We start from the raw sequence: 23,919 nt of genomic DNA on the forward strand, positions 1-23,919 counted from the left end.
CAGACAAGATCATTATTATCAGTTACCAAACGCTGGTTGTAAGCGTGAAGTCCAAATTAGCGTAAATGTTAGATCAGAGAAGCTGAGGTGCTGGATCCTTCCCATCTGTGGGTAATAGCAACCCCAATGCTCTGAACTGATGCTGGTTTGGGACCTTGGGAGCTGGGAGACAGACGTTCCTCCAGAGCAGCGCAGCTGTGACCCACAGTACAACAAAGTCTGTAGAAAGATTCAGCTTTTGGGAGCCACCAGAGAACACCTCACCACTGCAGTCGAGATCCATACAGGAGCTGCTTTGATGTAACTGAGAATATTCAGTGACAAGGAATTACCAGAGAAAACACCTCACCTTTTGAGAACGCTTTTTCTCCTTTTGCTGCCAGATTTTCTTGGCAACGCTGCAGCTCCCATCTTTTCTCTCAGGCATTTTGGAGAGCTGGTCATTTAAGGACAAGGAGGAAAAAGCAGTAATGTGCTACTTTGGCAAGGCTCTGAAGCTCACCTTCACTTACAAACTGCCAATAGTAAAACCAAATACAAGAAAGTTTTCATTAATATATTGCCAAAATGCAATTAATTGTTTTAAAAGATCATATCCACGCTAAAAAAAAATCAATGCAGAATTGTTAGTGAAATCTCTACATAGAAATATAAAGTTATCATGCCTTTTTCAAATTTTCTAGAAACCTGAAGGAGGTTGAATTACAATTCCTGGACCAAAATCCCTCTTTAAATCTGTTAGTCTGGGTATCAAACCACAGGCTCTCATCACCAGCTATGATTAGATGCAGCCCGGGCAACAAGTATTATCTGCATAGCTGGCATCAACAAACTTTGGACCTTTTCCTTTAGCTCATAGTTACTGCCATGTAAAACTAGTGCAGTGTCAGGTGAACTCCTCTACACATCTGGTTTGTTTTGGTTCATTTTCACCCTGTTACTTCTCGCAGTCACATAGTATAATTATCTGATCTACAATTTGTTATTCAGAGCAGTATAAATAACTGTATTGCTGCAGGAGCACGGCATGTCCAGATAACATCAATATCTTATTTATCTCTGTTTATATTTGTATCTCTGTTTGTATTTGGTTATCTAGGTGCTTATTAAGTATAGAATTATTATAATAATTGAGTATAAATAGCAAGTGAAAAGCAAGAATAAGACTGGAAACAAAACGTGTCCAAAACGGTGTGTGCTCTTTCTCTCCCACTCCTGCCTGACGAGTATTTTAAAAAAGAGAACATTTGCAGGGCACTTCCAAAGAGCTCTTCCCACCTCCATGACATCAGCAGCAGACACCTTATTCTCATTAGTGGTGTCTCTCACACTTCCAGAAACTGTAACAATTTTGCCTTAACTGGCAGGTCTGAATTGAACCACTTGTATTTTCGGGGTTCTTAAAAGCAAATGAGATCCTTAAGGGTGTCGTTTTTAATCACCAATTTAAATTCCATCAACTTGACAGCGATAAAAAGTGACACCCAAAATTCAAGCAAGAAAGATGGTTTGACAGGTTCCCTTGAGTTAAAAGGAGCTTCATGCAAATAGATGTGTTTACAAGAAGTGAAACAACTTCCTAATTTATTAAAAAGTGACTCAGGTAATTAAGCAAATATTGGAAAATTCTGTCTTGTTTCAATTTAAGCTTAATACAGCGAGATCATTAACAACTCGAGTCTTCTGACACATTATATAGTGGTGGTAGCTTCTGAAGCATTTAGTTTTTAATGTAGATTCCAAATGAAGTGGGCTAAATACAGGCAGAAAGTAGCAGTAAATTTCAGAAAGTTTATGAGCCTGATCTTGCACATCATGAACTTGAGGATCTTCAATTCTGTGTGCAAACACAGTATATTAATTGTTCAATCATATTTACTTTGGACCATACAGAAAGAGAAATCAAGATTCTTCTCTGATAGATAGGAGAAGGAAGACACAATACTAATAACTTGCTATTCAGTTGTTCAGTTGTCTCATCGACACAAAAAATAAAATATTTGAATTATAATGCAGGTACAGAACATAAACATAATTACGTTACAATTATATACCCTTGCTCAAAAATCACGTAGCTTTTCCCTTTTACATATAGAAGTATGTTCTGAAACCTAATTATACCCATACAGAAATACTGATGGGTGATTTCAACGAAACTCTTACACTGCACCTGCCCAAATGTTGCCAAATTTTAAGAGTCTACATGTTTTTTTCACTTTTATAGCTAATGGAGAAGTAAGGGAGGAAAAGATGCAGATCCAACATTTTAATGACAAAGCGTACTGAACTTTTGGGATTTGTTTGCTCAGCCATGGAGTTGGTTGAAACTCTGAACAATCAACTCATTTTTTAGGAATCTAAATAGTCAGTAAAGAAATGCAAAAAAAAATTCTTTTAAAATAATTTTTCTCTGTGTCTTTTCCCTTCCACATAATTTTTACAAGGTTCCCAAGACCCAATTCACTTCCCTAGCTCTCCAGATACTGTAATACATTGTCGCAGCTCTCCTGTAAGGGCACATCATCTGTCATAGCACTGTACAGCCTCCCTTAGTGGGGCTGCTGTCGTGATGTCATATAAATAATTATAAGGATTGCTTGGGAAGGAAATTTCAAGTCTCACAGCCCCTCACCTTCGCTTCAGGAAAGGAAGTTGGTTCTGAAATATGGAGTAATATGACTTATGTGCAATTTTCTGCATTTGATTTTTCTTTGCATTTCCCCCTCATTTTTCTAATACTAAATTGTGGTGTTACTATAGCCTATGTAATAGAAGGTACTTAAAGAAGAAATTAGTACCAAAGGGAGCAGTTTTCTGGGACGTATATATAGGCTTGTGCAGATGGCCCATCATTACTACAGTTAGAAGCTTCCATCCCACTAGAATATGCAAGTACAAAGTACTGTAGGCAGCAAAATAGCTGCCCTGCCAGCAGCCCATTAGTTAGCTCAGGCCAGACACTACATACATTATTTGTGGCGGCAGGCTTCTACTTTAAGAATAATGATAAAAAAGCTTGTAATGAGAATAAGCCCCAAATGGTCCATCACTAGGAACTACATGGCTTCTGCAAATACTTGGGTCAGCCAGCCTGACATGCTGGATTAAACCTGACACCAGCTGGACAAAATACTGAGGTCTTGGGCAAAATAACGTTCAACTTTTCTAATGTCAGAAAGCTTCAGAGCAGAGGACCTCTCTGAACCCAAGGCTGAGAGACTCACCCCTGTGAGCTGCACCTTGGTCTGTAGGGTGCATTAACTCAAATTGTTCCTACCCGTAGCCTGGGCATACCCAGGAGCCCCAGCAGGGAACAAAACCTTTGTGCAGTAGGTCCTACAGAAATACACAGTGGGCAGAGGGACCTGAGTCCATTCTGCCTGGATTCACCCTAAAACCAGAAATGCTGGTGCAAACCTATCCCAGTAGATATTAATCATTTAAGTTGAAAAAGTCATCCGATTACACCCACAAAGTCCCCCACACATACACGCACTGTGCACATAGATACACCAGCATACGTTGAACACTGAAATCCAAAATTGTCACTACTGAAGATGGGGCAAGGAAGTGAATTATAGGCTCTTAAAATTATTACGGAGAAACATTCTATTACAGAAAACTGAGAACATGTAGAAAAGCAAAACCCAAGCTTCACACTTAAAGGATTTTTTCATCTGCCCGAGCAGAGCTCAGCCTCTGCATTAAACAACGGTGTTCAGGCTGCAGCCACAACTGCCACACGACTGAGGGGCTGCAGAACAACAAGCTGACGAGTGGATGTGGCAGCCCCACAGCCAGAGCCCGAAGATTTATTGCGCTGGAGTGATGCACATCAGTTTTCTTTATCACTGGAGTCCCACAGCAGATTTATACATGATGATGTTGATTGGCAAGGAATAAAGAGGCACATTCTCCTAACAACTGGGGCTCGCTCAGCATCTCGCCGTCCAGCCGGACTGGCAGCCCAGCAGTCACTGCTCTCATGTTGGGGACAGGCACCTGGCAGTGAGAACAGCCCCACAGAGAAACAGGGTCACAGCTGGGCTCTTTGTTGAAGGATGCTCTAAACCAAATGCCAGCTATTTCCAAGGAATCTATTAATCTTCTACAGCTCTAATGCAAAGTCATTAAATGCATCCCTTTCCTTGCTTCCTGTGACCCACATAGTTAATGATGTCTTCTTCGTAAGCCCAGGAGAAGATGGGCTTCCTTCTTGTAATTCAGACTAATGCTTACTCTGCAGAGAAATGAGAGCCCTTCCCCTGCTTTATGGGAGTTCTTGTTTCTGTAACACAACCTGGCTCTGGTCCAGTTGTTTGAGCCTTCGCACTGCTGTCTCCTTCGCTACCAGAGAGATACTCCATGTGTTTTGTCTCCTGAGTTATTTGCCAAGTTTGTGGCAGGTACTGACTGCCAGAAGAAAACCCTAAAACTAAGGAGAATAAACAACCAGCAAACTGTTCCCTCTACTGCATATTCAAAAATAAGTGGAAGAAGTTGTACATAGAATCATAGAATCATTTTGGTTGGAGGAGACCCTTAAGATCAGAATCCAACTGTTAACCTAACACTGGCACTAACCATGTCCCTAAGAACCTCATCTACTTGATAATCTTTCCTGAAGGCCAGTGCTTCAGCAGAATCACAGAGTCTGCTTGCATGAAATACAACTGCACTCTTGGAAACAGGTTAAAACTTTGTTCTGCACTCTGTTGTTGAGTTAATCCCGTCCTTAGCTAGGGACTCCAGTGAAGGTGACACTAGGAAGCATCTCCGCAGAGCTGGCCCCAAAGAAGGGGTCTGGGTTCCTGCTCCCCCTGCACCACTGCTGCCTGGCTAGGGAAGCGTATCCCCAGGGTGGGACATACTGGCCTCACTCTGTTCCCTTTGGAGCCACAGAGATTTGTCTGGGAGCAGAGTCAAGGCAGCCCTGTCGCCGCTGGAATCTCCTGGAAAGCTGCAGCTCAGGCCGGGGCACCCACGGACCCGTCTGGCCCAGGGCCGGGCTCAGGCTGTCCCGGAGGAGGCTGCTTTCCCCAGCTCCCCTGCAAATCCCGGACTCGGAGGCCGAGCAGCTGCTCACAGCTTCGGAGAGGTTTTTCAGGGTTATTCTGTCCCCAGGGAACCTGCGAGTCCTGCTCTGACTCAGCCACCTCCCCCGGTGCCTGGCCAGCTCCTCCAGAAACGAACAGAAAAAGCCATCCCAGGCAAAGGTAGTTTTATTAAGGAGAGAAACCTTGTTATTTCTTCCCCGGATCTTATTGGCTTTTTGTTGTTTCCATTAACTTTTATGAGTTTAATAAACATGCCCAATTTTAAAAAGTAAAGTACTTTTCCCAGCCTTGGAAATTGGATTTTCCATCTAGTCCAAATGCAACAGCCATTTTAAACTGCTCACCAAGAGAAATCACTGAAACGACACTTTAGAGTATTTTGTATTCTTTCACTGTGACTAACACATAGATGATTTAGAATGTAGCCACTAAATTAATTGTGCTCATTGTTGTATAAACCCACTGAATAAGCAAAAACAGCAGAGTAAAACCATCTTTACCTATGTCATGACTTGAAGTCTTTTCTGCCCAGCTGCTCATTGGCCAGATCTTAAAGATATGGACTCAGTTTGTCAATGCATTAAATGTATTTTGTGATGGTAAAAGATTTAAAAATAGCAAGACTAATGCAGTGACTGGACGAGGCTTTACATAAAATCAGCTGGAAGTGTTAATGGTGCCCCTGTCTCAGAAACATGTAAATGATGGCAAAGAAAAGAAATATCGTGGCCATATATAATGTAGTTTCCCTTCCAGTTTTCCTTCAGAGCTCACCAATCTCACAATTGCTGAAGCACAGTGGTAGTTCAAAGTCACCTCTGTTAAACCAGCCAAGCTGCAATATATGTGTGTCCCTGCAGCCCCGGTTCTGCACCAATGTCTGGCTGAATTAAAATAGGTGCGAACCCTTCCGAAGACTTGAAAGGTCTTTGCAAGGACTGAAAGTGTTACTTGATTACAAGGAAGATGGCAGCTGAAAAAAAAATCAAGCTAATTTAAGGATTGCAGGACCTGAAAGGACATCTAGTTGTCCAGAGGGCTCTAGAAAATGAGGTCAGATACAGCACGGTGCATAATTACTCACACTGGGCTAAATGCAGACGTGAACGTGGGGTCATACTAAAAGGCAACTCAGTTGACTTTTAATAGTTCCAAAAGTGAAATAGGGAATTACCAAAAATCTGCATTCCTTTCTGAAAATGCAGTACATATTTAAATGCATTTCCAGTAATCTCGGAATTATCATTTAGGAATACCTGGATTTTTATTTAGCCTCTCTGGAATCCTATTTTATCCAGCCCATTCCAAAACAAATGTAACGAGTTTACAGCCACTGAAGCTTCAAGACAAAAAAAATCCCACAAGTATTCGATTGCTGCACTGGGGTGAACTGTACTGTGACATGGCGATTCCCCTCTCATCAGCTCATGTTCAAAGTACTACTATAAAACCATTTTCCAGCAAAACCATATTTATTTGGCCCAGGCACTAGGGCAAAAATTCTTTATCTGATGTTTAAATAACGATGACCAATTTGCAGGATACTGATAATCTTAGATCAATTGCCCACAAGCTATTTAAAAATATTAAAAACCGTTCTCAGTGCTCTACTCAGCAGAATGTGAGCGGGCTGCAGAGCGGGGACAAAACAGAGGATCAGACCAAGAGGTTTGTGACATCGGGCAATCAGCAGCTGCAATCCAGAAGAAAAAGCTGTTTAAAAGTCTACTTGCAATGAAAACATTTGTCTCCACACCTGTAAGCTATACACAGTAACAAGGCTTTCTCACACTATACCTTCGGCTTTTTCTCTTCTGCCTGAAATATTTGGGTTTCAGCTCAGCAGGAACACATCTCCCTTCACTCCTTCCTAAGTAAAACAGGACACGATGTGGGAAAAGTGGCTCTGATGTGGCCTCTGAACAGTGCAGCCCAGCCAACCTTTGAGCCGACGGGACCGGCAATAACCAAACCTGCAGCGATGAGTCTGAGCACCAGCAGGTCCATGAAGTCAGACACTGTTGACTGCACAGGACACAATCCCTGCACAAGACAAAAAACCCCAGGAGGTCAAGGACCCTGCTCAAGTCCAGCTGCACCCAGCGTAACCAGACCCCAGCTCTCCTCACAGCCCCCGGCACACTCTGCAGCAGGACCCAGGTGTTTAGATGAAGCTCTAGAAGAAATAACAATAATCTGTCCCCAGAACTGTAAAGCCATCCAACAGAGTTCCACCGCAGAGACAAAATTCTCCATAAAAATCTATATGGCATCCAAGTCATCTCTACAGAGCCCTCTTCTCTTCATGCTTATTCCAGTTTACAGGCTGGGTACTTACAGACTAAAAAAAAAATCACAGTAATTTGGTTTTGCCTCATAAGCAATAGTTAGTTACAAAAACACTTGGTATTTTTAGTACAATCTGAGATATTCTAACTGGGTGACACAAACCATCTCATTTTCTAACTTTCATTTCTCAGCATTAAGATTAACTTTGTCCTTCACTCCTGCTGTACATTTCTGTGGCCAGCGGGCCACTGTTCAATCATATGGAAGCCAGTCACTTTGTTTTTTTCCTTTCCAATCACAGCTGATCAAGTTAAGGTTCTGAACTGTAAAATATTCCAGTAACAAGCATATCACTCCATATTCTCAAAAGGTGAAGATAAAGTGGCATTATACAACTACTATTGCTGTCATCCACCGCCACAACTGGGCAAAAAGAGCCTTCTATCATAAAAACACATTTATAGGACTCGATCAGACCTCAGCTGCAAGGAAAAAAATTAAACAAACCTGCTGATTTCTGGGACATCTCAGTGACTGAGCGTAAACAAGATGAGAGTGTGGAGCCGTCTCCTTTTGATGGCCCACAGCTTGCCTCCATCACGAGCGAGACATGGAGCTACGTCCCAGCTGAAGTCAGATGTTGTACTTGGGGAATACAACAGCCCCAGGCACAGGGTCGGGTCCCCTCCAGCAATAACTCAGCCTCGCTGGAGACAGCCAACCTAACGCAATCTTAACGTGATAAACTGTTAACTTGATTGGATTCAATGAGATGTAAATTATTAGATTCAATAAGTACACAGAGACCATTTCACCTGACATTCTGCTCAGAAGGATTCTGCCTCCAGTCTCTTCATCATTCCTGTTAATTACATGCAATGCATCACAAAGATGGGAACGGTTTGGGACTTCAGTTGTCCCGTCTCCTCACAAGCCACTACGGCGTTCCTTTCTGTAGTAACGCATCTTTTATTGATAAAGAACTTTTTTAGAAGAGTTGCAATCACTTGTGGACACAGGCTGATCTTCCACATTGTCTAATTTGAACCAGAAGAACCCCAATTCATCCAGATTTCTGCAAAATCCCTGTAAGCTCACACCAGAGAATGTCTTCTCATGTGGATTCACTTTTAGTAACTAAAAGCTTTATGGCAACAAGTAGACATTTATTGCTTCTCATTCACTGAAAGGTTCCTTAAAATCTGTCCTGCTGAACACAGAAAACAGTGCCACCATTCCAAAAAAGGGGAAAAAAACACAAGACGCTATGAAAATATGTACTAAGATATTCACAAAAATATGAGTTCAAAACAGTGTCTCTGAGCTTATAAAACTCAAGTGGGATTTACATTCCCCTGCGGTTTGTAAACATTTTGAAAAGATTTCTTCTTGTAATCTTTTCCAGACTCTGACTCAGACAAGTGATGTTTCTTAATTTTATGTAGCTGCCATATTTCTGATCAGAAAAGAGCGCTGGTTTACACTCCGTCCACTCTGCAATGCTCACCTTTCCTTCAGCTTCAATTGGCCCTGTCTGCCATTTGACAGGTTTTTTACTACCCAACCTCCTCGCACAGTATTTTCAGACGTTTCCAATTTACCATGATGTAACACGCAACCGCCACCCTTTTTGACAATTAATCTTCGCTGTGATGAAGATGCGTTTGCACTTTACAGATGTTGCTTTTTTTTTCACTGAACAAGTTCCAGAGACTTTTCTTCTTTAATACCTAGTCCTCCATTTTAAAAGCCTTTGAGAAAATGACTTGAAATACATAACACAGAATCTCTTAGTCCTATCAAAAACGTTGTACTGTACTGCTTAGCAGAGTTTGTATTCCTCTGCTTCAGGCATCTCTGAAAATAATTCTTTAAACAAAACACTCTTCCTTGAATTTGTTAAACAGTTCTATACTGAATAATGCTCAGTCAAAATTAACATTCTGATTGATGTTTTCAAAGGATTTGTTTGAGAATTCAAAAACCAAACAGAATAGTTAATTTCAGACCCCACATCTCATGTTGACTTTTCAATTTTGCCTTAGAGGAGCATTTCAGAGATCCCAAGTGATGTGAAGAATGTTCCCCTGTGATTCCCCAAACATAGCCACTCCTCATGACATTCTTCATGTCCTCTATGATATTATTATGTGTTGTTATGACAAATGGTAACCGAATAATTACCTATGCAGAACAGATCTCTTGGGAGAACATCTGTTCCAGTGCACCCATACACAAGAGCCCTCAGAGGAGCAGCACAAAGCCTCAGCAACACCCCTTGTGAGCCCACAGCTGCCACCCCTCCTTGCACTGACATTATAGCTCCTCATTTTCCTCAGTTAATTTTCTCCTGGCTCGGCATGGACCAAAGCTGGTCAGGGGCTGCCACCACTGAAGCCAGTTTTTTGGAGTCCCAGCTGACAGCACACCAGGGATAACAACAGCACACAGCTGCCATGGAATAGCCCTCTGAATGTTTTACAGCCTGAGGAGAAGGCGGATTTGTCTCTTCCGTCTGCTAAGAATCCAGCTTAGGTGTGAGAGGTGGCTGCTGAATTGATCATCTGGCCCTAGGTGACTAGAGTATCACATTTGGTCCTTCTCATGGGGTTTTCAAACTGATAACTAAGGCAGTGATGCCTCACACTTTGAAGTTATCATCTCTGTTTCTCCTCTTTCAACTTAACATGGAATTTTTGGACATTTTAATGTGCAGTTGCTAAGCAGTGGCACGGCTAAAAAGCCAGTAATATCAGTGGTACCTTTAAACTGACACTTCTGGGCACGTAAGAGCTGCTCATGCTGCTCTTTCTGCTCAGACTAGAACTGAGTTTCATGCTCTGCAAATCTCAAAAGTGCAACCTGCTGGCTGGCTTCATTGGCATTCTTAATTTCATTTGTTTTCCTACACTTGCAGACAGGTGAGTTATTTCTAGCTTATTACCAGTAAATAATGAGCAATTGCATTCTAGATTAGAAAATCCCTTTGGGATCCAAAGCCACAAACGCTGCCGTACGGACACACAGATAATTAGAGACCAGTTCAATGCAAAATCCACTGTAATCAAGAGACAAGAGAGAAGAAGTATAATGAGCAATTGCCACCCAAGAATACAGGTACAATGTCTGCAAGGAACTTTTTGAAGCGCCTCTAAAATACTCGTGATATTGGATTTGGGAAAAGAAGGCAGAAAATGAAGGCAGAGATCGGGAAATCTCTTCAGCTCTCAACCAGAACATCTACAGTCATGATCTCATCTGGTGGTGAAGAAATATGTGAACCTCTTGAGGACAACCTGGTTTGAGGGAGCAGTGAGGAGCATTTTGCGGGGTGAAGTAGCTTCAGAGAGAGGTAAAGACTGAGCGGGCCTTCAGCAGGCGGCATCTTCACAGGCTTTGCCTCCAGAAAATGGAATTCTCATACGGAACAGTGTATTTCCTTCCCAACTTCATGCTGCCATGTGCTACTCAGAAAGGTCAGGTAGATGCATTAGAGCATCATTTTCCCACAAATTGTTAATAGTCTTTGGGTCTTTGGGTCTTAGAAACCCAAAGAGAGGGCATAAAACTCATTCTGCTACATTAACACAAACAGGGACCTTTCTTTTTCACATTGACTTATGTGTACTTAGCCCTATTATCACCAAGTGTCAATGCGTAGCCCAAAGGATAAGATTTGAGTCCAGCTTTAATTAGTTTACTGTAATGAGGTAAATCACGTTTCACCCTTCCGAGGAAGTCATTATTTGCAGTCTTCCTGCTTTCAGTACTTGCACCACCTTCTTAGTTTGCAATGGGGCTGAAGTTACCACCTGGTTTATTCAGAAATGCAGCAGAACCAGTATATACAGAAACAAGAAAACGCTCCTTAAAACAACACGAGGGACCAGAGGTAAGCACAGAGTCACATCCAGCAGCAAGACAAACTGCTTTTAAGACATGTCATCTCATTTGCTCCCAGCTTTGGCAGTGAAGATGCCAGCCAGCTGCCCTCTGGTCCTTCAGCCTCTTGTGTCCGTGATGTACTCTGCATATTGAACTTGCCACAACCATCGCCAGCACACGCGACATGAACAGGGGCACAGCGAGATCCCAACATGCCAGAGACTGGTGGGAACGCTCCTGGGGCAGAGCTCCTCTGGCACCGCGCTGCAAGGCTGTGGTGCTCCGGGGACAATCGGGAGGACAGGACCTACTGCAGCTCTGCTGGCCTGGGAGGAATGAGCTGGGCTGGAAGGACGAGTGAAACGGGTCTGCAGTGGAGCTGCTGAAAATTCTTCACCAAGCTCTTTTTACTCTACAACCCAGAGGACAGGAATATGTTCCCTCTTCTGAATGCAGCAACATGAAGGATCTTCATGCTGGGGCTTCTCCCCATCACTTTCCCTTAACTCAGAAAGCTTAGAAGAGTTTAAAAATGAAATAAGTAACTCAGACCTTATAAAAATATTTCAGTATCAATTAATGTAGGACAGTCAAGAGAGTTAGGGATGAAATCTGCTAAAGGGGGAGTTTTCAGTTTTTACAACAGAATAGGCAAATAAAATATTTATTTTTAAAAAGGGGGCATTTTGCTTGCAAAGTGGTTTAGATCCTGCTCTCACGCAATGCTGGTCCCTGCAGGTGCTAAGATGGAGCAGCTCCTGCCTTCAGGGGAGCAAAGAGACCATGGCTGCTTTATTAATAGGGATTTTTGTCTCAATATGAATTAAGGGCCCATTTTCAACAAGTGGTCATGGGGGCTGTTGCCTCAGTTATTCTGAAAATTCAAGTTGCCACTTTTCTCTATAGATATTTAAATATCTTTTTAAATTTTACTCTAAATAAAAATCGAATAAGACCCCTCTGGCTCCGTATACTCTAAGCTGTTCCTGGAGATTTGCATTTATATATATATATATTTAAGAAAACGTGTTGCTGCTGCAAAAATTTATCTCAGGTTTTAAAACCATCTCAGCTATAAAAAAAGGATAATATTAAGCAAGAGAGAGTTATGAAATAAGAATGATCAAATACTTCCAAGCCTTATCATCAATAAAACTGTAAAGTTAGCCACACCAGTTCACTTCAGGGCATCTGCTCACATTTAATTGAATGATTGTTTTAATTTTTCATTGTTTAAAACCACTCAACCACTTATCAAAAGCCAGTGCTGCCCTTACAGCTGAGGAGAAAAACTTCTCGCCCAGCTCCACTGAAAAATCTGTATTTTTTTAGGGATCTTGGACCCTGTGAGAGCTGCAGAAATACAACGGTCAGCCCAGACGCTGCAGTTCCCCAGGTAGGATTCCCTAAGTGGGATCAGATCCCCAGGCAGCTCCTTGGGACCACGGCTTGCTTTTCTCAGAGGAGAGCAGAGTGCTATTTCTTCCCCCAAGCTCTCAAGAGGCTGTTTTCTCTCAGGCATTCTTCTCCTTTAAGGAACCTCAGAGGCTGAACTTTGCATGAAATAATGCACATAAAGTATAGGTGTCCTTCTCCAAACAGGTTTAGTATACAGAACATTTTCTCTGGAGTCAGAAGTTTCCAGAAAGCTTGGGATAACAGTTACAGCAACTTTTACCAATATTGGCACTGGAAACATACCTGTTATTTCATTAATACAAGAGATACCACCAGTCTGAAGTCCTCAGCTCATACTGGGCACTGTACAGAAAGAAAACTGACCATCACTGCCCCAAAGACTTTCCACTCTATAAAATCATGGCAAAAAAAGAGAAGAAAAGCTTTTCTCACACACACAGCTAATACCATAGATGTCCCATTAGGCCCCATGGATGCCACCTCGGTGGTGCCGGCAGAGCCGCGCTGTGTCCTGGTCCCTCCCCGTCACACACCCAGGAGCACGGGCTGTGCTCCTCTCTCCAGTCCCGCTCCTTGCTCCAGTTCCCCCACCCTAAATCTAACCCTGGTTAAAACCCAGCGGGGCTGACGGCCCATGGAAAAGCACATGAGAAACAGCAAGAAGCAGCAGTCAGAAGAGGAGCCGGATTCCAAGTCAGCAACACCCGGCTTGATAAAGTGCTTCTTTGGAACCAAGGCTTCAAAGTGTATTTTAAAGCCCTGCTGATTGCACCCCGGCAGGTGAGGTGTTGGGGTGAGCTCAGGTTGCGGCAAAACGAGAAAGCCAAAGGAAATGAAGTCCACACTGCTTGTACATGTGCCAAAAATACTTCTGCTGTCTTTGGGAAGGAGGAGGCCAGAGCCTGAGGAGTGCTGGGTTTTTCTCTGCTGGCACTAAGGGCACAAACCAGTGCAGCATGGTTAAGGTCTGTCCTCGATTTATTTTCCCAGGGCAGCTTTCCCTGCAGCGTTCATCCGCAACAGACCAAAGCCTTGCCAGCCAGATCCCCAAAATGAATTGTGCACATAATGGGTGTACAATTTGTCAAATCAAAATGTCTGCACCTTCCAATTTTTTTAATCATCCCTTGTTGTTTTGTTTATCTTCTTTGTTTAATTTACCTTTTTAATAACAACTCAATTCTGGAATGTAAATATCATGTCAAAGCAAAAGCTAGAATGTTTGACGAAAAAAAAAAAGCAAATGTCTCCAGTTTCACTCACGAATTATTTGCCGAATATCATCTGGTTCACAGACAGCTTCAGATTTGCTGAAACTGCTGTTGTTCAATTTGGGGCTTTAATAAAAAATAAAACTTAGCAGTCACTGAAAGCAACTTCCCATTATGAGATTGGCTCTATTATGGGATGGATTCTAAAATCATGACATGTTACCAACAAGCATCAGTGCCCTGGACCATGAGCTTTTCCTAGTCCCTCGGCTCATTTGTGCGAGGTAATCTTTGCTGCTGTGCAGTACAGAAAACTATTATTTCTTTTAAATGAAACTGAGAATCTTATGTAATTGAATGACTCCAGCATCAAATATTGCGATACAATCTGAATTTGGAAGCCTTGCAATTGCAGATGTCTTATGGCCAAAACCCATTTTTCCCTGGGTCTAGATGGAATGGGTAGAACTGCTGCAGGCTTTCCTCAGCATCGCAGATGGTGGAGGCTCCAGGGATCATTACAGGTCCCTGATTCTCCTTCCAGTCCACACCCTGTACTACATTTAATAGCAACTATTCTGCCACTGGAAAGGAAAATACCAAGGATATGGAGAAGGAAACGGATTCTCTCAGGCCATGTTCCCATGCATGCAATTCACCTTATACTCAGCAAAGATGCTACATTCTCAAGCAGGTGCTCACCGCAGCCTTCCCTACATCACAGAAACTTGCTGGGATCAACCTGCAAACAACAATTAGACACTTGTCCTTCCCCATCCCTGTGTGGTACAGACACGCTGGAATCACAGGCAACAGCCCACCCCAGATGACAGCAGGGGCTGAGAGGCCCCCAAATTACACCAGATGGATGGCAAAATTGAGGTGAGCTGCAAATTCATAGAATTATGAAATCCCTAGGGCCCAGTGCAAGGCTAATTGTCTACATTAACTCTCAGAGTGCAATTACCAGTGCTAATGGTTGCAGGGACAGATTCCAAAAGAACGTTATTTAAAACCTTCAGAACTGGAAGGTTTAGAATAAGGCTAAAGCCAAGCAGATAATCTCTAGAAAAAGAAGAAAACAAAATTGTGATTACAATTACTGACTTGGTATTTTCAATTAAGTGAATGTTATATCAGGACACACAACCTTGAGAGGGAACAATCTGGATATTTTTTGCAAATGCTGTTGGTGGTTGATATCCAGGCATTGGTCATTAGATCTAGTTTTATTACGGCCATAAAAGAAGTGAGTCAACAGCTTAGTCACATCAGGCAGGATATGCTTCAAGCACAGCCTGAATGAAAGAATGAAGTTAAACACTGAGAAGTACAAGGTAATTAAAAAAACAACCCTAATTGTTTTTTCCCTCAAACGGTAACAGGTAACATACGGGATAGTTTTTGAGTAAGACTCCATGGTGTACCAGGAAGGAGCAGGTATGGATTTAAAGGAAATAAACTGGACATATCAGCACGTGTATCTGGATGGCAGTTCGTAAGCTGTCACTGCCGACAGGCCCCCTGGCTTTCAAGAGTATCAGGTATCTCCATCATGTAAAAGAAACGCAAAGAAGGATACGGAATCTGGTTCTTGTCCTACATCAGCATAAAATCTGATGCTTGTTGACTCCATTTGTACAGATTATCTAATTATTAAAGGCAGATGCTGCCTATGTGAAGGCTGTAGGATAACTAAGAGAATCAGGTCAGCAGGCTCTGGTGACTTCAGCGTGCCATGTGAGCACTGAATGACCTTTCAAGAGTGATCCAGAAGACAGTCTGATGGATACCTTAGAGCATTATTTATTTTAAATTAAACCAGTAGCTAAGCATTGTGCCTGAAGGAAGAGAAAAGAAAGGTACAGTGGGATGGGAAGAGAGCAGGAAAGCAATCTTTGCAGGTAAGTCAAAAAGATTGTGTCACTGCAGGACTAGAAATCAGTCCCTCAGACAACACAGCTGATTTATGCCACCCCAGGCTTGACTCCAGGAGACTGGAAAGTTGGAGTGAGCTTTTTAGAATGCCATTTTATTTCAATGTGGGTACATGGCTAAGACTCAACACTGAAGGAGTTTAATGACACTACATTCTCTAGGGAAACATTAAATATATACACAGTCACATATGCTATCTGATAGCAAGAACTATCATTTTCTATTGCAATAGAAAATGTGAATGGGATTCGTTTTCTGTGAGTAATGCCCTGAAGAGCTCCTCTCACAGCAGGCAGGGTGGGAGCAAGGGGATGGCTGATGGACTCCTGAATCCCTGGGGCCACTGAGGGTCTGGACGCTGCCAACGTCACTGTAGGCAACTAACAAGGTGTCTGAACATCTGGTTTGCACCATGTGCAAATAATGACATTAACTTCTCCTTTGGGATCCACAGATAAAATAGTTGATACATTTGTACATGAGAAGGATTAATATGAGAAAAAGTGAATATGCCACCAGAGGGCAGTGAATGAAATGGGCTGGGTTTTGTTTGTAAGAGACAAGTTACAAGGATAAAACAACTAAACCAGCTGAATTCTACACACGTGTGTTTAGAGACACACCTCGTGGCCTGATTCACTGATGATTTCTATCAGTTTGGTGCTGAAATGGTTCGGTGAGAGTCAGCAGAGCTGTACTGATGCAAAATCACTTTAAGGAAGCGCCTGGGCAGTGCCATTTGTGTTGGGAACTGAACACGTGTGAGGCAATGAAACAGTGACCTAGGGAGAAACCTTCATCTAAATACACACCAAGTCAAAAGCTTGCAGCAGAGGGAAAGCCGCCTCAGATACCCAAAACATGTTATCTCATTCATATAGCCAGGGACCCATGTGAAACAGTCTTAATTCTCACAGAACCTCATCCAAACTCAGAGGACAAGGGTCACCCCCCAGCACCAGAGGTGTTCCCTTGCTGAGACAGACCATCGCCAAGCTTGTCCTTGCAAGAGAGGAGCTGGCAGGGCTGTGGGACACACTGCCACTGACCCCCAGGGCTGTTCTGCATCTGGATTCTATTTGTGCCCGTGGGACAGGACTACACTCACTGTTCCAGCCCTCCAGCCCTCCCCTGCTGTCGAAGCGCCCTCCACCCAGGGGAATATCCTTCCCGTGGACTGGGAGAAGGTGGGAGCTGCTGCTGCAGCTCTGCTGTGTTACTCTGCTTTGTCCTCAGAGTGCAATTACCCAAAACACAAAGTCATAAGACACAATTTACAATCCCTGCAGCTTTTTGGCATCCCAGTGTATTGGCTTACAGATAGAATTTGTAGTAGGATGCAGGAGATAGAGCACTCTAATTACACATTTACATTAAGAGGAAGGTTTAAAAGCTAATAGGACATTATTTGAATAATGATCCCTAGATGTTCTTCCAGCTGAACATCTGCCATTACTAATTAAACACAAGTTAAAGTCAACCTGTTTAAAGACAAATCAATATTTACAAAACTAGATACGGCTCTAAGGTTAGACGTGGTGCCGACCTACAAGAACCTTCCCACACGTCAGACCAAATCAAGGATTTCAAAAAGCATGATGGTTATAAACCGGTGCCTGCGCAAAAAACGCCTTTGTAAAACAGAGTCAGAAATTTGACTCATGTACAGCTTGTTTGTCGCTTTCATTAGTCAGCTGCCCAGCAGTTTTAAATGATTGCCACATAAAATGATACGTTAACCACTTTCTGAGATTGGGGTGTCATTTTTTCCAACAGCAGGTTAGAAATTACATTTCGAGTGGCAGATGAAAATAATCTTCTTGCAGCCTCTGTCTCCTCTGTCTGCATCCCTGATTGCTATTGAACAGTGTCATTTTGTGGAAGTGCACAGAATCTGCATCAATCTAGCTACATGGGAATGTAAGAGTGAATCCTGGAAGTGAAGGCATATAGTTACAGAGAGAAAACAATTAGGCAAAAAATTACAATAGCAAATAGCTTAGAAATCCATTAGCTACCTCAAACTGAAAAACAAATGCTTATTTCATCTGTCATTGTACAACCAAACAGACCAAACCCCTGAAAATGAAGAAGCACTTGGCTGGCTGATCCAAGGCATATTTCAAGATCTACCACCAATATTGTACAAGAGAAATAAAGTTCAGAAATACGCAAGCTCATTCAATGACCAAAAGGTGAGTATCCAATCCACAGCTGCAGCAAGTCGTTGCTAGCACAATGTCCACAGGAACTTGCAAAAATTAACAGGGGAGTCACCTGCATCATCTGGCCCAGAAGCACTGGCAAGTACAAAGAAAGGAAAAGGGAAGGGACAAAGTCCTCGTGATGGCTCCTCTCACATAAACCCCAATCTACCAACAAAAATAAAGCCAAGTCTGACTCTGGAATTTAATTCTGCTATTGATCCGACAAAGCCCTTGCATATCAACCATCAGGAGCAGGCACACAACTATTAACTTCAGGCCTCATACTGGAAATGTTGACCACTGACAGCTTCCACTGACTCCAGGTGAAGATCAGTGGCCCCTTTGGAAAATACCATTCTGCCCATGACGTATTTGGAAGTAAAGGTCTGTAGTCTAGAAAGTGCTCTAGTGTTCCCAGACCAACAGCAGTGGAAGAGAAGAGTCAATAGCAGAAGAGTCTCTGCTTTTATAGCAGTGCCCAAGTTGGACTTCAGGGGCCCATAGCAAGCACCGTGTGACCTTGCATTTGTGATTTCCATAGACTGTATTATTAGAGACCTCAGTTTGGTGTATGTTTTTGCAGTATGGGAGCAATAAAGAGGAAAGGCAAGAAATAAAGAGGCTCCGGATGCTGACATAAAATTAAATCCTGACTTCTCTTTCAAGTTCAAGGTAGGAAAAATCACAGCCGTACGTCTCTGTCAGAAGTATGCCCAAGCACTAATATCATCAAGGACGGACACTTTTGCCATGTAATCTTACCACACTCTGTATATCATCCGGAGCCTTTGTGGACTTAGGTGTAAAATAAACTAGTAACCCTCTTTAAAACATGCTGGCAAGCAGGATTTGGCCCCATGTAAGTAACTTTAGATTACCGCTGCCTCATCCACAGGGAGACCACAGCTCCCTTCAGGGCAATATCTGATTAGAGAAGAAACAGTTGTCGGCCTCTAGGAAACTGCAAATCATTTTTTGTTCAAACCCACAGGGATTTTTGCAAGGCCTGCTGAGCCAATTTAAACAGGGAAAAAAATCTGAGAACCCTGCAATAATATTCTCTGCAGTTTTCTAAAAGCCAAATCCTACTCATCCTGCTCAGTGAAGCAATCTTACTGAAGTTAATGAAACTGGTCCCCACCTAGAAGACAGGCTTACTGCAGCTCTTCTGCCACACAGAGAATTGCTCGATTGTCTCTGTTGAGTTGAACTGCATCACTGAGTTTGCAGTTACATCCCTCTCCCTGCCAATACTGACAAGTTCAATTTTCAGTTTGTTTTCTTTTTTTTTTTTCTTTCTTTCTTCAATGATATGTTCCAGCATCTTTTCCTCCTACTGTAGACAGAGCTAGGTGAGCTGCGGAATAAACATAAGGATATCAGAGCGCTGCACCTGCCTGTAAAATGACATGAATTTAATCAAAACCATTTCTAGTCTCGGGGCTCAGACACACGACTGGTCTTGTTGCTCTTCCCCTAGGCAACTGCTTGCTGTGCCTCTAGCGTAGGCTTGGACATATGTTTGATATCACCAGCAAGCAACTAAGCAGAGAGGTAGGGAGACTGCATTATTTGATTTCTGATTATGTAGAGCTTCCTTCTTTTTGTGCTCTCATCGGGCTTACGGATTACAGTAAAGCTGTGGCTAACCTGGGCTGGATCCTGCTTGTGCCTCACTCATGCCAAGGTATATCAAGAGAAATTGTGGCATGTTCATTGGAACTCCATGAGCGTAAGACTGGGCACAAAGCCTATATATATTTGTAATGGCACTACTTTTTGAACAAGTGTTAACTCTTTTTATCTAGAAAAATAACAATAAAAAGATACGGCCAAAGCAGGAAAATAAGTGTCCACTGGCAGACAAATTACACTTGCTGAAAATTCAAAATAAGAACTTTTACACCAAGGAAATAAAGCCAGATGAAGAGTAGCCTTTATAGCCCCTTAAAATATCCACCCGCAGGAAGGTATTTTTGCTGTACTGCTAAGTGTTGTACCTAAAAATACCCACAACACCTAGAAAGTGAGAAAAAATTAGTCTTTTGCTTCCGATACATTTTATAATGGTTACATCTAATTCAAAGTGTATCAGACAAGAAAAGAGGAGTTCAAGGAAGCCAGAACCTTTAATCTAGTTAATTAATAGGGGAGATAGCATGTGAAAGCCTTATGTAAAATGAGAAAATAATCTTATTCTGCTCAGGCTAGCTGCTCATTTGGTAGACAGGCATAAGTTAACAAGAGGCCTTGCAATCGATTTAATTGGCCACAAGATCAGAGTCTGCATCAACCTTTCATCCATGGAGCTGCACTCTTTTGTGCCTCCTGTCCCTCCTGTGGAAAATGAACGTGACGCTGCAGGACCTTCCTCCAGTTCTCCCAGGCTGTCAGGAATAAGCCCCATACAAGCAGGTGGAAAAGCAGCGCTGGGCTCTCACAGCTGCGGGGTAGCGGCTGTGCGTGCCCGTGACAAGCACGGCAACGGCAGGGCCACCACTTCTGACAAGACGCTCTCTGTAGGCGCCTCGTGACCAGCCAGTGACGACTGCTCCATATAGAAACCGTCCCTGGCTCTCATGAAGAGGTGCATTGATTTTGCTGGCACTCACGATGCTCCAGCAATGCAAAAGGCATCAACAAGTAAATTGAGAAAGGATTATGTATTTCCTTAAAGTGAAGAAAAGCTCAAAATCTAAATGAAAATCAGGTAGCTTTATCTTGAGATATGCAGAGAGGATTAAACCAAAACAGCTAAATGTGGCATTTGCATGGGAACCCCTAAGCTACAGAACAAAGTACGCAGCTCCGTGAGAAAATATGGTCTAACGAGGTTTAGCATGACAAATATGAACGCTTTGTTATGCCACAATAATAATATTTTTTTGCAATAATTAGTATAAACAATTTGCACAATAATTTTGAAATAAGAGATAATGTAATGTGTTTTCACCCTTTTCCCTGGTATTCAGAGGCTGGACTTGATTGCTGCTCAGTAACAGGGAAAGAAAGTTTCACCTCCATTTGTCAGCCCTGCAAGGGCTGTGCACAGCCTACCTTTTCTATACTTAAACCACGTGGAATTTCTAGACTAAGCGAAAAGATAAATATTCAAGTACTTTATTATTCATCTTTAAAAAATCCTGATAGAGGAAACACAGAGAATCTCTGTAACATGAATCTCATGTGCTTTCTTTTCACCCTGAGGAGAAGATAAACTAGCCTCCATCTTTAGAAGTATTTGTCAAGTAGTTACATTTTAATCCTGATTTATTTATGCCTGAATCCAGCAAAGCACTTAAGCGTATGCTTATGCTAAACATGAATTGGCCCGTTAACTCTACAGTTAAACATCATACAAGTACATCATACGAGCTCTGATGGATTCTCTTCACTTCCTTATCTTGCAGAAAGAGTTTAATTTCTATTTTGAGTTGTGGATTAATTTTATTTTAAATATGCTGACTGTTGCAAAAATAGTAGAAATTTGTCATAACCACTGCAAACTGGACAGGTCAAATGAGTTTATCTCAATGCACATTTCTGCCACATGTTGTCAACATAACCCGAAAAGAGTATTACGGAAAGCCAGGTGTATCACCTACCAATTAAATGCAGACAAAACAGAGTTACCTTCCTTTGTTTTGTAACACTTCTTTAAAACAACAGATGCTAGGTTCAATCTCATGTTCAGGCATTTATCACATCTGTTTTCTGTTCCCTTGGAAAGTGTACTCACAATAGCGCTCAAATGAATTACAATGAGATTTGTCAGTTGAAACCTAAAAGGGAGTTCAGGGAATAAACATTTAATTTTAGGAGGAAAAAAAATAGGTGTTTAAAAGCTTTAAACTAGTTTTCAGATGGGTCAAATAGGCAAAGCTCTATTACAGCCACCATTTGAGACCTATCATAACCTTCATGAGGTCTCCAAATAGACATGAGGCCAAAGGAAGAGGAGATGAAGAGAAGTGAGGCTGCGGGCTCTGACTCTGCAGCACAAGCTGGAAGAGCCATGACACATCGGCATTCTGGCCCTGCAGCCTTCCCCAGCAATCACCTTAAAAATGAACAAATCTTCACTGTTCCCTTGTAAAACTGGAGCCTGCCTTTTCAGAGGTACTGAGGAGGCTCCAGCAAAGAACTTTCATAATCACATTTTTTTTCTGACAGCTTTTATGTGAATGCAAAAACGTTTCCCTCCCCTTGTAAGCCTGGAGAGACCTGCAGAATGGTATTGACAAAGACAGTCCTTTAACTCAGAAGGAGTAGAATTTGACTCAATTATTCTGCAGGCTAACATTAAGGAAAGATAAAAATATTGCTTTGAAGAGAAGGAGTTACCTTTTTGCAGCAAAATTATATACAAGCATCTAATAAAGTATAATCTAACTTCTGTCAATTCTTACAGGTATCATTTTCTCTGCAGCAGCCCTGAGATGAATACTTCCAGCTCTGCTACAGAGATCAGGCAACCTTGATCAGGCCGTAAACCAGTTCTCTTGCCAATGTCCCTTGCCTCTTGCAACTGTTAGTCCCACTTTTTTTGGCCAAACAGTATTTCCCTTTTGAGGGAAGAGATATCTTCATCTTTCAAGCTGCCTCTCCCACTCCCTCACACACACTCCACACATTAGTTTCCCAGTCTCACCTTTGCCATCTTCCAGGCACGTTACTTGTGTCAGTGTCTTTCAACATCACGACGTTTAGTTCTTCCAGACTCCTTGAGTCAATGGCTCTTTTCTCTTGAAGTCACCATTGCTTTGCTTCATGGTCCGAGTGGATGGGGGTGTGCATGACTAACACGTCACTCAATCTTCCTGCCCCCAGGATCACTGCCTAGCAGGTTATAGAAAGGCTCAGTTGCTCTGAAAATCAGAAAGATAATCAAGTTCAAGTGGTTCTGGAATTTTAAAAGCAAAGTACATCCACCTCTTACGTAACATGTCATACAAAGAATAAACTGCTCTCGAGAAAAGAATAAATATCATTCATTGTCTGAGCATGTAGCTCTTTATGAGATGAGATTCAGAAACCAACCTCACTGAAGCTCCAGAGACATTCTGCCTTGGCTGTTAATTCGGGAGCAGACCAGTGCTTTTCTCACTGCTGGCCTGATGTTGCACATAAATGTCATCCCTTTAGAAAGTACCTAGAAAATAGCAAGAAGTTTAAAAATAAACAACTTTAAGTAGAAGCAAGCATTGTGGTTAGTTTTGAATTAGCTTTATTGAAATCTATTTATGTCTAAGGTTCTGTTACTGCACAATTCAGAGAGCAAAATAACCACGTTCACTTTGTTTAGGTCAAAAACTCATTTGAAGGACAACTCTCCCTCAAAGCATATTTTATCCACTGAACACGACAGCAATCTTCACATTTACTTTGGGCCTTTAATTCTGCTATATTGCCAAGTATTTCACTCATTCAACTTCAGTGAAGCAAAACCAAATCAGACCTGGAAACCTGGTCCATCCTGCATTAGAAGCTCTTGGTGCAGTGAGGCAGCAAAGTTCTTCAACGAACTTCAGTCCAACTAACTGAGGTAGCAGGAGCAGACTCATTATCTCCAGCCTCTCCCTTTGCAGGGCAGGCCAGGGGAAATGTTAGTGAACATGACCAAATTTTCTAGTTTTTCCCCTCATACAATGGGAACACACCAGATGCAGTAGAGCTGCTCGCAGTGGTGAGGCCCTAGTGAGAGTCCCAGGTGGAAATATGGGAAAAGATTCTTTCTCTTATGGCCAAAAGCTCTTCCCAGCACATGAGCAGCTACCTGAACTGCACCCTAGAGACAACTCTAACTCAGAGGAAACAAACGCTACTATTATAGAGACCTCTCCAGGGAAGTCCTGTTGTTCAGGATGTTTAAAACTAGGCCAGATAGGACAGTGGCAGCAGCTCAACAGAAAA

The 23,919-nt window shown here is 42.3% G+C and overlaps 1 long non-coding RNA gene across 1 annotated transcript; it reads right to left on the reverse strand.

Annotated features, from left to right (window-relative positions):
- Positions 1–376: 376 nt before the first annotated feature.
- LOC309445628 lies at positions 377–22,821 on the reverse strand. The gene is made up of 4 exons (XR_014185317.1): positions 22,658–22,821; positions 21,612–21,788; positions 19,148–19,363; positions 377–515 (listed from the first exon to the last, which is right to left on the reverse strand). It is a non-coding gene; the product is annotated as an uncharacterized lncRNA (long non-coding RNA).
- Positions 22,822–23,919: the final 1,098 nt, after the last annotated feature.

The sequence above is a fragment of the Streptopelia decaocto genome (genome assembly GCF_964273445.1).
Source record: "Streptopelia decaocto genome assembly, chromosome: 13".
In the NCBI taxonomy this organism is placed as follows: Eukaryota; Metazoa; Chordata; class Aves; order Columbiformes; family Columbidae; genus Streptopelia; species Streptopelia decaocto.